The following is a 10,348-nucleotide window of genomic DNA, read 5'->3' as shown; positions in this document are numbered from 1 at the left end:
TGAGCCCAGGGGAACAAAATAAATAGAAAAAAGCAGTGGTCCTAAAACTGAGCCTTGTGGGACCCCACATGTTAAGGGAGCAACAGAAGATTCAGAACCAGCAACATTTACAGAGAAGGTCCTGTTAGTCAAATATGACTTCAGCCATCTCAGGGCAGTACCACAGATGCCCACTTGATGTTGTAGGCGGCTAATTAAAATATTATGGTCCACCGTATCAAATGCTGCTGTTAGATTAAGTAAAACTAAAATCACATGATCACCTAAGTCTGTTGCTCGAAAGATGTCATTAAAAACCCTTACTAATGCTGACTCGGTACTATGGAGGGGTTTAAACCCAGACTGAAAGACTTCTAAAATATCAGAGTCCTCTAAAAAAGTGTTTAACTGGGTAAAACAATCTTCTCCAAGTTTTTTGAGAGAAAAGGCAGCTTAGAAATGGGTCTAAAATGGGCTAAAACTGAACTGTCCAGACCAGGTTTCTTTAAAAGCGGTTGAACCACGGCGTGTTTAAAACTGGTAGGAACCACACCAGAAAACAAACTGCTATTTAAAATGTTAAGAACAGGCTGCCCTATGCAAGAAAACACTTCTTTAAAAAATGTAGGAGGGACAGCATCATGGGGGGAACCTGAGGGCTTCATATGATTAGTTAACTCTTGTAACTGCCGCAGAGTCACTTGCTCAAACTGATTAAAACAGCAGAGTAGTTAAACGGGACAGAAGGGTCAGAGGTCGGAACAGAGATGAGAGCCCTCGTTGTGGCAATCTCATCAATAAAATACTTTAAAAAGGCATTGCACAATTCAGAGGAGGGTTCCAAACATGTAGGCTGAGGGGCATTAAGAACAGAGTCAATGGTTTTGAATAAAACACGAGGGTCAAGACTATTTGAGGCAATAATGTTTGCCAAATGTTCTCTTTTTGCCTCTTTTACTGTGCTCTGATATCGATGCCAACAGTCCTTTAAAATCTGGAGTGACACCTGAAGCTTGTCCTTCTTCCACCTGCGTTCAGCTTTGCGGCACTCACGTCTGATCGCACGGCTTCTCTCATTAAACCAGGGTTCTGATTTAGTTTTGGCCTTTTTGATTTTTAAAGGAGCCACTGAGTTCAAGACTGTGTCACAGGTGGAGTCAAACAATACATTGAGTTTCTCAGTGTCAGAAAAAACAGACTCTGTGCTAGAAAAAACAGAGTCAAAGGGTAAAAAAACCTGGTTAAAAGCAGTAATAAACTGACCAGCAGTGGAAGGGTTAAAAACTCGACAGAGACGCGCAGGAGCGCGTGCTCCAGCTGTCAAGCGGTTAAAACTGGCCTCAAATATGACAGGCATATGGTCTGAAAGCACATTGTCACAAATGTCCAAGTTAGACACAGGTAGACCATATGAAAGGACAAGATCAAGCGTGTGACCACGTCCATGTGTGGGGCCAGACACAAACGGCGAACACGTGTACCGAGTGTCTCCACATCCCTGCGTATATTGATGATTGCGTCACATCCGGTCTGAGTTCGAGCACAAGTATATGCAATGACACGCCTCGGGTTTTGTAAAGAGGAGTAACGAAATTCTGGTTGGACTTTGGAGGTATCGGCGGTGAACTGTTATTTTTATTCTGATAAAATTCCAGACCTTCAGTCTGGCCGAGCAGCTGGCAGAAGCTTTAGCCATCTTCACTGTTTAGAAGAGACAACCGCAAAGGTTCAATAACTCTTGTCTTGAGTTGTAAATGTCCTTTGTAGCACCTCAACATTTTTCCCACCTTAATAGCAGACTATCTCATTCACCTTTTTCTGGTAAGGATTAAATCATAATTAAGAGTAGTAGGTTTTTGATTGGCAACACTCAATCGGCCCTAGTGTGTGAATGTGAGTGTGAATGCTGTCTATCTGTGTTGGCCCTGCGATGAGATGGCGACTTGTCCAAGGTGTACCCCGCCTTACGCCCGAATGCAGCTGAGATAGGCTCCAGCGCCCTTCGCGACCCCGAAAGGGACAAGCGGTAAAAAATGGATGGATGGATGGATGGATGTACATATTTTTAGTGATAGGACAAAATGGGCCGAGGTTTTGAGGCGTGTGTCGAGTAATGGAGGGGGAAATTTCCGGGAAGCGCGTATGGGTGAGGGCGGACCTACGTCACTTCCGCCTACCAATCCACTAGCAACCGGGAATTCGTTGAAAACAAACCAGCTCACAGCGAACACAGCATTGACAGAAAAAGCATTTAACGAGCGTTGTGGCTTGGAAGTCGGCGTTAAATCCTTCATTTACGCATTTTTACTTATTCGCATATCGTGTGAAAAAACGAAAATGTATTATTTGCGTCAGACTCGTCTCAGTGAACTTTAAAGCTTCTCAGGCTTAGCTTAGCTTGCTAGTTAGCTTAGCCTGCGCGCTACTAAGAAAGAGACGCGGAAGTTATCAACAACTTTGTGTGAACACGGCGTACTTGTTGGAGCCCACTTTGAAGAAGAAGCGCTTGTTGTCCACAGTCATCGACGAGCCCTCCGGCAGCTCCGCGGGATCCTCGTCCACGCCGTAATCGTCAATAAGTTTGGCCAAAGCGTCGCGGAACTCAATAAGTCCCTGCCCCGGGAGCGCGATGGTCTGACCCCAAGCCGGGCCCCCTGTTCACGGTCTGCCGGATCCTCAAGAACCGTCCCCGCTGGTTCTCTTTCAGGTCCATGTAGTACTTCCGATTCTCCCGCACTAGGAACTCGCTTTTCAGGGCCCGCCGCGGCTCATCTTGCACCATGCACGGGTTGCTGGGACCCAACTGGGCGTAGTGTTCAATGAAGTCCCCCAAGTAGTCGCGGAACTCGACCGCCACCGACATAGACAGCGTGAGGCGGCTCTTGTTGCCACCGGCCCCGACTTCGGCTATCTTCAAGAAGCGGGCTTTGGCGTTCTGCTTGACGTCCAAGTAGAAGCGTTTGTTTTGGATGTCAACTCGCTTGGACGCCAGCTCCTGCGTCTCATGCTGGAGGCCGGAAGCCGAGCCCGTCCCTCCTGCTGTAGCGTGCATGGAACCGAAGCCTGGGCCCGTGGCTGCTCCTCCCTGCTCACTTCCACTGTCTCTGTCCGCCATGATGCTGCCTGCCTGCCGACTTTGGGGGACTCCAGTGAGAACCGTCCTCGTTTTCCCGGTGTAAAGCTGCGAGCCATTTGTCTCGTCTCTGTGGGCTTTTATCACGCTTTGGCAGAACAAAATACAACCTTTGTTTTCCCTGTTTCCAGTTGTGGTTAGCACAACCAAAAACAACACAGTTTTTCGGCATTTTGGAGGCAGAATGACGGGTTTAGCCACCGTAGGTCGACAGGTTAAAGAGTAATGGCAACGGTTTGTTTTCAACGCCAGTCTGGTTGCTATGGCTCGAAGAACCCGTATGTAGCTCAGTTGCCCGGATGTCGGCCCTCACCCATAAGGTTTAAACAATCCTTCACCAGTGGTTTGTCGGGACAGCATACATGGATATTAAAATCTCCAACAATGAGGACACGATCATAGCGGGGCATAATTCCTGCTAAAAAGTCCGAAAAGTCATTGATGAAGTCCTTATTGTATTTGGGCGGGCGGTAAATGACAGCACACATCACCGCGTCAGCGCGACACTCCTCAAATAAAGTCAATTCAAAGCTGGCGAAAAATGACGAAGGAAAGCATTGCTTACATTTATAGTCATTTTTATAAAGTGTCGCCGTTCCTCCTCCACGGCCTGAGGCACGAGGAGAGTTAAAATAGCAACAGTCTGCCGGCAGAAGTTCGGAGAAAACACTGGACTCACCGGTACCGAGCCACGTCTCCGTTATGCACATGAAGTCCAGACAGCGTGACTCGAAGAAATCCCTGAGTGGAAACGTTTTGTTCGCCACTGATCTGGCGTTTACTGGCAGGAGATAAGACCGGCGTCGCAGCATACCGTGAATCCCGGCACAGCAACTTCAAATTGGAGGGATTCCCCACGTTGGCGGCACCGGGCTGAGCAGGTGCGGGCGCGGCGCGTCCCGGGTCTCTCATCGGGGCCGATTTTCGGTACAGGGTAACCCGATGGATCCACGGAGGGCCAGCAAGCAACAAGGGAACCGCTTAATCCATTTCCCGTCCGGGCAGCGCTGGAAGAGCACGCCAACAGCACTCTCTGCTTTACCCGGCGGCCACTACGGGTGCCGCGGCGACGCTTCCGCGGAAAGCTCAGGGCTGGAACCCGGAAGAGGTGAGCTGGTATTCCTGACAGCAACGGGGGCAAAACATTTGGACCACCAAGATCAAAAGAAAAATTATTTTTGATAGGTGGTCGAAAAACCATAAATTCTTGGCGATCATACACCAGCAGAGACTCGAACTGTTTAGTGCAGTAGGATAAAATCAACAAAAACTGAAACCAGACTGAGAGCGGTAGACGGCCAGCCACACATGACGGCGCCATCTTGCTTTTTTTTTTATACATAAAAGTAGATTATTCAATGTGAAACCCAATTTCTCTGATAGGATAAAATATTTTAAAGGATGGTAAACTTTTCAGACTATAATAAAGATTTAAATTATTGTCTTCATGAGATAACTTTGATTTCATTTAAATAAACCCATTTTGATGGCATGTTCATAATCTATTTTAATTTGTATTTTATATTATTGGTATTCTCTTTAAGGTTTTGTTTTTATGTGGATTGTGTTTAATGTATTTTTATTTTATATTAAGTATTATTGAACTGTTATTAGAGTGCCTTATTTTGTGTCTATATTCATTAATGTTTAATTGTTCAATAATACATTTAGCTGCTGTGCAACAATTTTTTTTGAGGATTTTCGAGATAAAGGGAAGGTGGGACACCAGCCAGTAGTTTACCATGAGGTAAGGATCGAGGTTAGGTCTTTTGAGCAGAGGATGAATAACCCCTTTTTTGAATGCTAGGCGAACAATGCCAGTGGAAAGTGATAAGTTAATATTTAGCACTAAAGTCATCAGCCAAGTGGTAGGAGCTACTGGGGGGAGTCCCTTGTTGGGAGAGTGATGTAACTGTACCGAACAAATATTTAGGATCGTTTTTATTGAGGCGGATGAAATTGGAGTAGTAATTAGTTTTAGCTAAGGGAAGCGTGCGTTTATAAGTTATTAAACTATCATTAGATGCTTGATGGAAAACCTCAAGTTAAGTCGAATGCCATTTGCGTTCCAGCTTCCTACATGATAGTTTAAGAGCTCTGGTTTCTTCTGTGAACTCAGGGGTATGCCTTTTAGGGGCCTTCTGAAGCTTTAGCGGTGCTATACTATCAATGGCGTTGCGCAGGGCATCATCAAATTTGGTAATGAGGTTATCAATAGAGCACACATAATTTGGGAATGGTGCCATTACCAAAGGCAGTTGGCCAGCAAGAGTCGAAATTTTGATAGCATTTATGTTATGCTTGCTAAAGCAGTGATTATTAGCAGCTTGTTGACAATGAGTCAGAACTTCAAATTTTATAAGGTAATGATCGGACATTACTTTAGTATACGGGAGTACCATAACTTTGGAGGTGGTGACACCCCGGACAAGGACTAGGTCTATCTTATTACTGTTGCGATGTGTGGGTTCATTTATTATTTGTGTAAGACCACAGCTATCAATTATAGTCTGACGCGCCACACACGGAGGGTCTGACGGTGTATTCATATGGATATTAAAATTCTCCATTACAATTATATTATCTGCGTGCGTCACTCGAGTAGCAACAAACTCTTAAAATTCACTGATAAAGTCCAAATAGGGCCCAGGGGCGCTGTAGATAACAGCCAGATAGAGACGTAGCGGTGTGACAGACCTCATAGTAAGCACCTCAAATTATTTATATTTATTACTTAGGTTAGGGGTGAGGTTAAGGTTTTCATTGAATATTAGTGCAACCCCTCCACCCCTTTTAAGGGGACGGGCAATATGTGCACTCGTATAGTTAGGAGGAGATGCCTCGTTAAGCGGGAAAAATTCATCTGGTTTTAGCCAGGTTTCGCTGAGACCAATGACGTTAAGATTGTTGTCTCTAATGAGGTTTTGGGAGACAATGATCTGATCTTTAAAAAGCCTATATTATAGGTAGTGGGCTGTTTTGAGGAATTTTGGTTAATGGTGTCCGTAGTACTGATATTAATAACATTACGTTTATTTTATGTAGTGCGCCTTAATAATTTCGATCACATCGAGGAATTGATATGATGGGGATTTTGAGATTATTTGCTTGGTGCTGCGATAGATTGAACGCCTCCTAATTTGCCACCTCAGTAGAATGCATGTTCACCTCTGGCACAGTCACTATAGAACCAACATTATGTGAGTTAATTATTATTCTAGGAGAAATGCTATGTGTGCAGTAATTTTCCAGCCTGGCGCTGGTTAGTTCTTGCTTAACTGACTCCTCACCCGGACTAACAGACACTGTAATTGCCTGAGTCTGAGCTTGCTCTAGTGTCGTTAGTCAAGTGTGACTCAAACAATAATCTATGTCCCTAGCCAGGATGATGGCCGTAACTCATCAGCAAGCCCGGTTTGCCCCAGAAAGAGGGCCAATCATCAATAAATGTTAGTCCCTGTTCGCTACAAAAACTAGTCAGCCACTTGTTAAGTGAGACTAATCTGCTATTCCTCTCATCATTGCCTCTCGCAGGCAGGGGCCCACACAGCAGAAGACTCCTATACGGATCCGCCTTCAAGTCGCCCAACCCGCGTTACTGTCACATTCGTTTTGGCTCCGCCTAGAGGATACAGCTCCGCCTCTGAAAATTGTACGGTCAGACAGCTGATCCTGAGCGGACTCGTGTCTGATTCGCATACGCGGACGCGACAAACTAAACCGGCGCGCGCCGCCTAGAGTTATAGGCTCCGCCTACGCGCGCTGAGCCGCAATGTCTGCACCCGCAGACGTGGACGCGCCTACTAGCGTGTACGCGCATGAGCCAAGATCATCATTTCTGGACTTTCTTTGCTGGAACACGAACGTAAGTATAGAGTTATTGATTTATTGCTACATTCGCAGTAAATATCGGCCTTTGTGTTTCCATCATCATTTATGTATGATTGTAATGACGTTGTTTGATATTAGGACTAGCAGTAAAACTTTATATTCTGTAAAAAAAGGCTATTTCCAGCGCCGCCTCCCAGAATGCTTTGCATGGGGATGTGCGTCTGACGTCACGTATCCAGAAAATTCGAAATGGCTGCACGCGGGAGGTGAGGCCAGAGCGAAGAAAAGTGGAAAAGAGTGTTATTCGTCAAAAAACCCACACAACGACGGTCATTTTTTCGCCGTGCTATTGTAAAATTGTCTTTTATCTGTGTTTTGTGTTCCAGAATTTGAAAGTTTCCCGCGTGAAGCCGGTGAGTATGAACGTTTCAAAAGTTCAATACAGTTAACTTAGGCCATCTTTTGTTAGAGGCTGTGAATGTGTGTAGGTTACATGCTACGATATTCCACATATTTCCAACTGGTTGAAACGACAGCGTATTACTTTATTGTCAGTGTTGTTTAGGCCCAGGTCGCTAACGTTACTTAATTCGTTAGTCAACAACGTAACGTTAACGGAGTGGAAACAGCCGTTCTTTGCTATTAATATGAGTGTGTATTATTTTTTTCTTTGTTCTTTAGTGGAACTCGAGATCCTGTTTACTGTGGACTAGCTGTGTGTGACGCCCTGTTGTTTTTGTTTCCAATAAAAAAAAAAAGGTATGTCTATTATGTGTTTTTTGGCGTAGTTAATTGTAGAAAAAAAATATAAAATGAGGTGATGTGAGTGGGAAAAATTGCTGCACATATTAAGGATCCTTTTTGTTGATCTATATTTTTGTTATTTGCTGATGTATATATTTTATATACTGTTTTTTATTTAATTAATTTATTAGAGACTATTTTATGCTTTATTTACCTTTTTTTATTATTATTATTTTATTTACTATTATTATTTCCACATGTAAGCATAAATAATTGATCATATCAGTACATTGTTTGATTGCTTTGCTTAATCCATTCCATAATTTAATTCCACATACTGATATACTGAAGGTCTTAAGTGTTGTACGTGCGTACGAATGTTTTAAATTACATTTCTCTCTAAGATTATTTTTCTCCTCTTTTTTTGAGAAGAATTGTTGTATATTCTTGGGTAGCAGGTTATAGTTTGCTTTGTTTATAATTTTAGCTGTTTGCAAATTCACTATGTCGTGGAATTTCAGTATCTTTGATTCAATAAATAAAGGATTTGTGTGTTGTCTATATCCAACATTATATATTATTCTAACTGATCTTTTTTGTAACACCGTTAATGAATGAAGTGTACTTTTGTAATTATTTCCCCATATTTCTACACAATAACTCAGATATGTAACACTAGTGAACAGTAGAGAATATGAAGTGATTTTTTGTCTAGAACATGTTTTGCTTTATTCATTATTGACGTGTTTCTTGCTACTTTATGTTGTATATTTTTTACTTGAGATTTCCAGTTCAATTTATCATCAATCATTATACCTAGAAATTTGGTTTCATTTACTCTTTCAATTTCTATTCCGTCTATTTGTATTTGTGTTTGACTTTCTTTTCTACTGTTACCAAATAGCATTATTTTAGTTTTACTGAGATTCAAAGATAGTCTGTTTTTGTCAAAACATCTTTTTAATTTGTTAATTTCTTCTGTTATTATTTGTATTATCTTCTGTGTGTTCTCTCCTGAACAAAACGCTGTTGTATCATCCGCAAATAATACTAACTATAAATCTTTTGTAACTTTACAAATGTCATTTATCTAGACATTGAATAATTTAGGTCCTATATTGATCCCTGAGGTACACCACAGGATATATTTAGCGTTGTAGACGAAACCACCACATTAATATTAAAGATATGGTTAACATTCTTAGTGCTAAAGATATTCCCCTCTCCTTGTATCCCTTCTCCCAGCTCCACCGTCTCGCCGAGTGCCAGCAAGAGTCATGAGTACTTGTCAACTCGACTCCTCAACTGGAGATAACTTTCTAGGTAAAGACTGATCTCCAAAATAATATCTCAGCATCCAGTAACCATGGTTAACAGATCACAACCATTTAATACCAATTTATCTCCCTTAGCACCTCACCATGGGGAAGGATGTATTCATATGCCTTCACCAGCACCTGCATTAAACATGCAGAGAGTTACACAAGGTAGGGACTGATCTCTGTATACACTACACCCATAATTTCAAACCCTACTTTACGATTGAGCTGAAGTTCTGACTATTATGACCTGTACTTTTACCTTTCTTATAGTTCTTACCACCTTGGGGCACCATTTAGGTAAAATCTCAGCTCATCTTACCTGTGCATGCTTTTGTCCACGTTGTTCCTTTGACGATGAATAAATACCCCTTTTCTTTCTTTCTACATTAAGGGTGCCTTTTCATCTGATTAAATTTATAATGAACAGGGACATTGCGGTTGTCCCAAGTGGATCGTATGATGATAGGATTGGTTTCTGGACCAGCTATAAAAACACAGACAGAATTGAAAGGGCCGCTTTAAATGAGGAGCAGCATGAGCCAAACTGGCCAAGATTTGACGTTTCTGTTGTCCGAACTTGTGGTATGCAAATTCATAATCTTTTTGTTTAAAAATAACGTCATAGTTGCTTCTCTTTATGCTTGGAATAACCTATTGTGTCTATGTTCTGACCAGGTCTCTTGTAAGAGAGAGACCTGATTTATCATCATCAATAATAATAATATTCTGTTCAGCTCTACAGCTAATTGGAAACTCATGTTCATTTTAACATATTCAATTTTAGACAACTACAAAGACGCATTAAAAATAATGCAACAATATGGAAAGGGCTGCGACACCTCAGACCTGCAATCTGAGGCAGAGAACGAGGAGCTGCCAGAAAAAAGGAACAGGAAGCCAGTGTAAGTGTGTTCCGTCTTGTTTTTGTCATGTTTCTACAGTAATAGGAAGGTTATTTCCGGTAGCATTCAAAAATAGACCAGAGATGCTTGTACTATATGTATATTTGGCAATTTTGGTATTGCAATAATCCTAATGATATGGTTACCCAACAGCCATCGTCTCGGGGACTCAGATGATAGCGAAGAAGACCCGGGAAATAGTGACCTCACATCTCTGGGGTTGGCAAGCCAATTGCACAGGCAGAGTAAGGAATAATCTCTTAACATAAAAAAAAACGAAACCACCACATTAATATTAAAGATATGGTTAACATTCTTAGTGATAAAGATATTCCCCTCTCCTTGTATCCCTTCTCCCAGCTCCACCGTCTCACCGAGTGCCAGCAAGAGTCATGAGTACTTGTCAACTCGACTCCTCAACTGGAGATAACTTTCTA

At 42.4% G+C, this 10,348-nt stretch overlaps 1 long non-coding RNA gene and 1 pseudogene across 1 annotated transcript; one reads left to right on the top strand and one right to left on the bottom strand.

The window, feature by feature from the left end:
- Positions 1-1,299: 1,299 nt before the first annotated feature.
- LOC133656392 (transcriptional activator protein Pur-alpha-like) lies at positions 1,300-3,206 on the bottom strand (annotated as a pseudogene).
- A 5,646-nt stretch (positions 3,207-8,852) lies between these two features.
- Positions 8,853-9,298, top strand: LOC133655093 (uncharacterized). Its single transcript, XR_009826946.1, has 3 exons — positions 8,853-9,010; positions 9,100-9,174; positions 9,280-9,298. It is a non-coding gene; the product is annotated as an uncharacterized LOC133655093 (long non-coding RNA).
- The last annotated feature ends 1,050 nt before the right edge of the window (positions 9,299-10,348 follow it).

The sequence above is a fragment of the Entelurus aequoreus genome, linkage group LG08, assembly GCF_033978785.1.
Source record: "Entelurus aequoreus isolate RoL-2023_Sb linkage group LG08, RoL_Eaeq_v1.1, whole genome shotgun sequence".
Taxonomy (NCBI): domain Eukaryota; kingdom Metazoa; phylum Chordata; class Actinopteri; order Syngnathiformes; family Syngnathidae; genus Entelurus; species Entelurus aequoreus.
The sequence above is the reverse complement of the archived record's forward strand: the minus strand, read 5'-3'. Positions and strand labels throughout refer to the sequence as shown.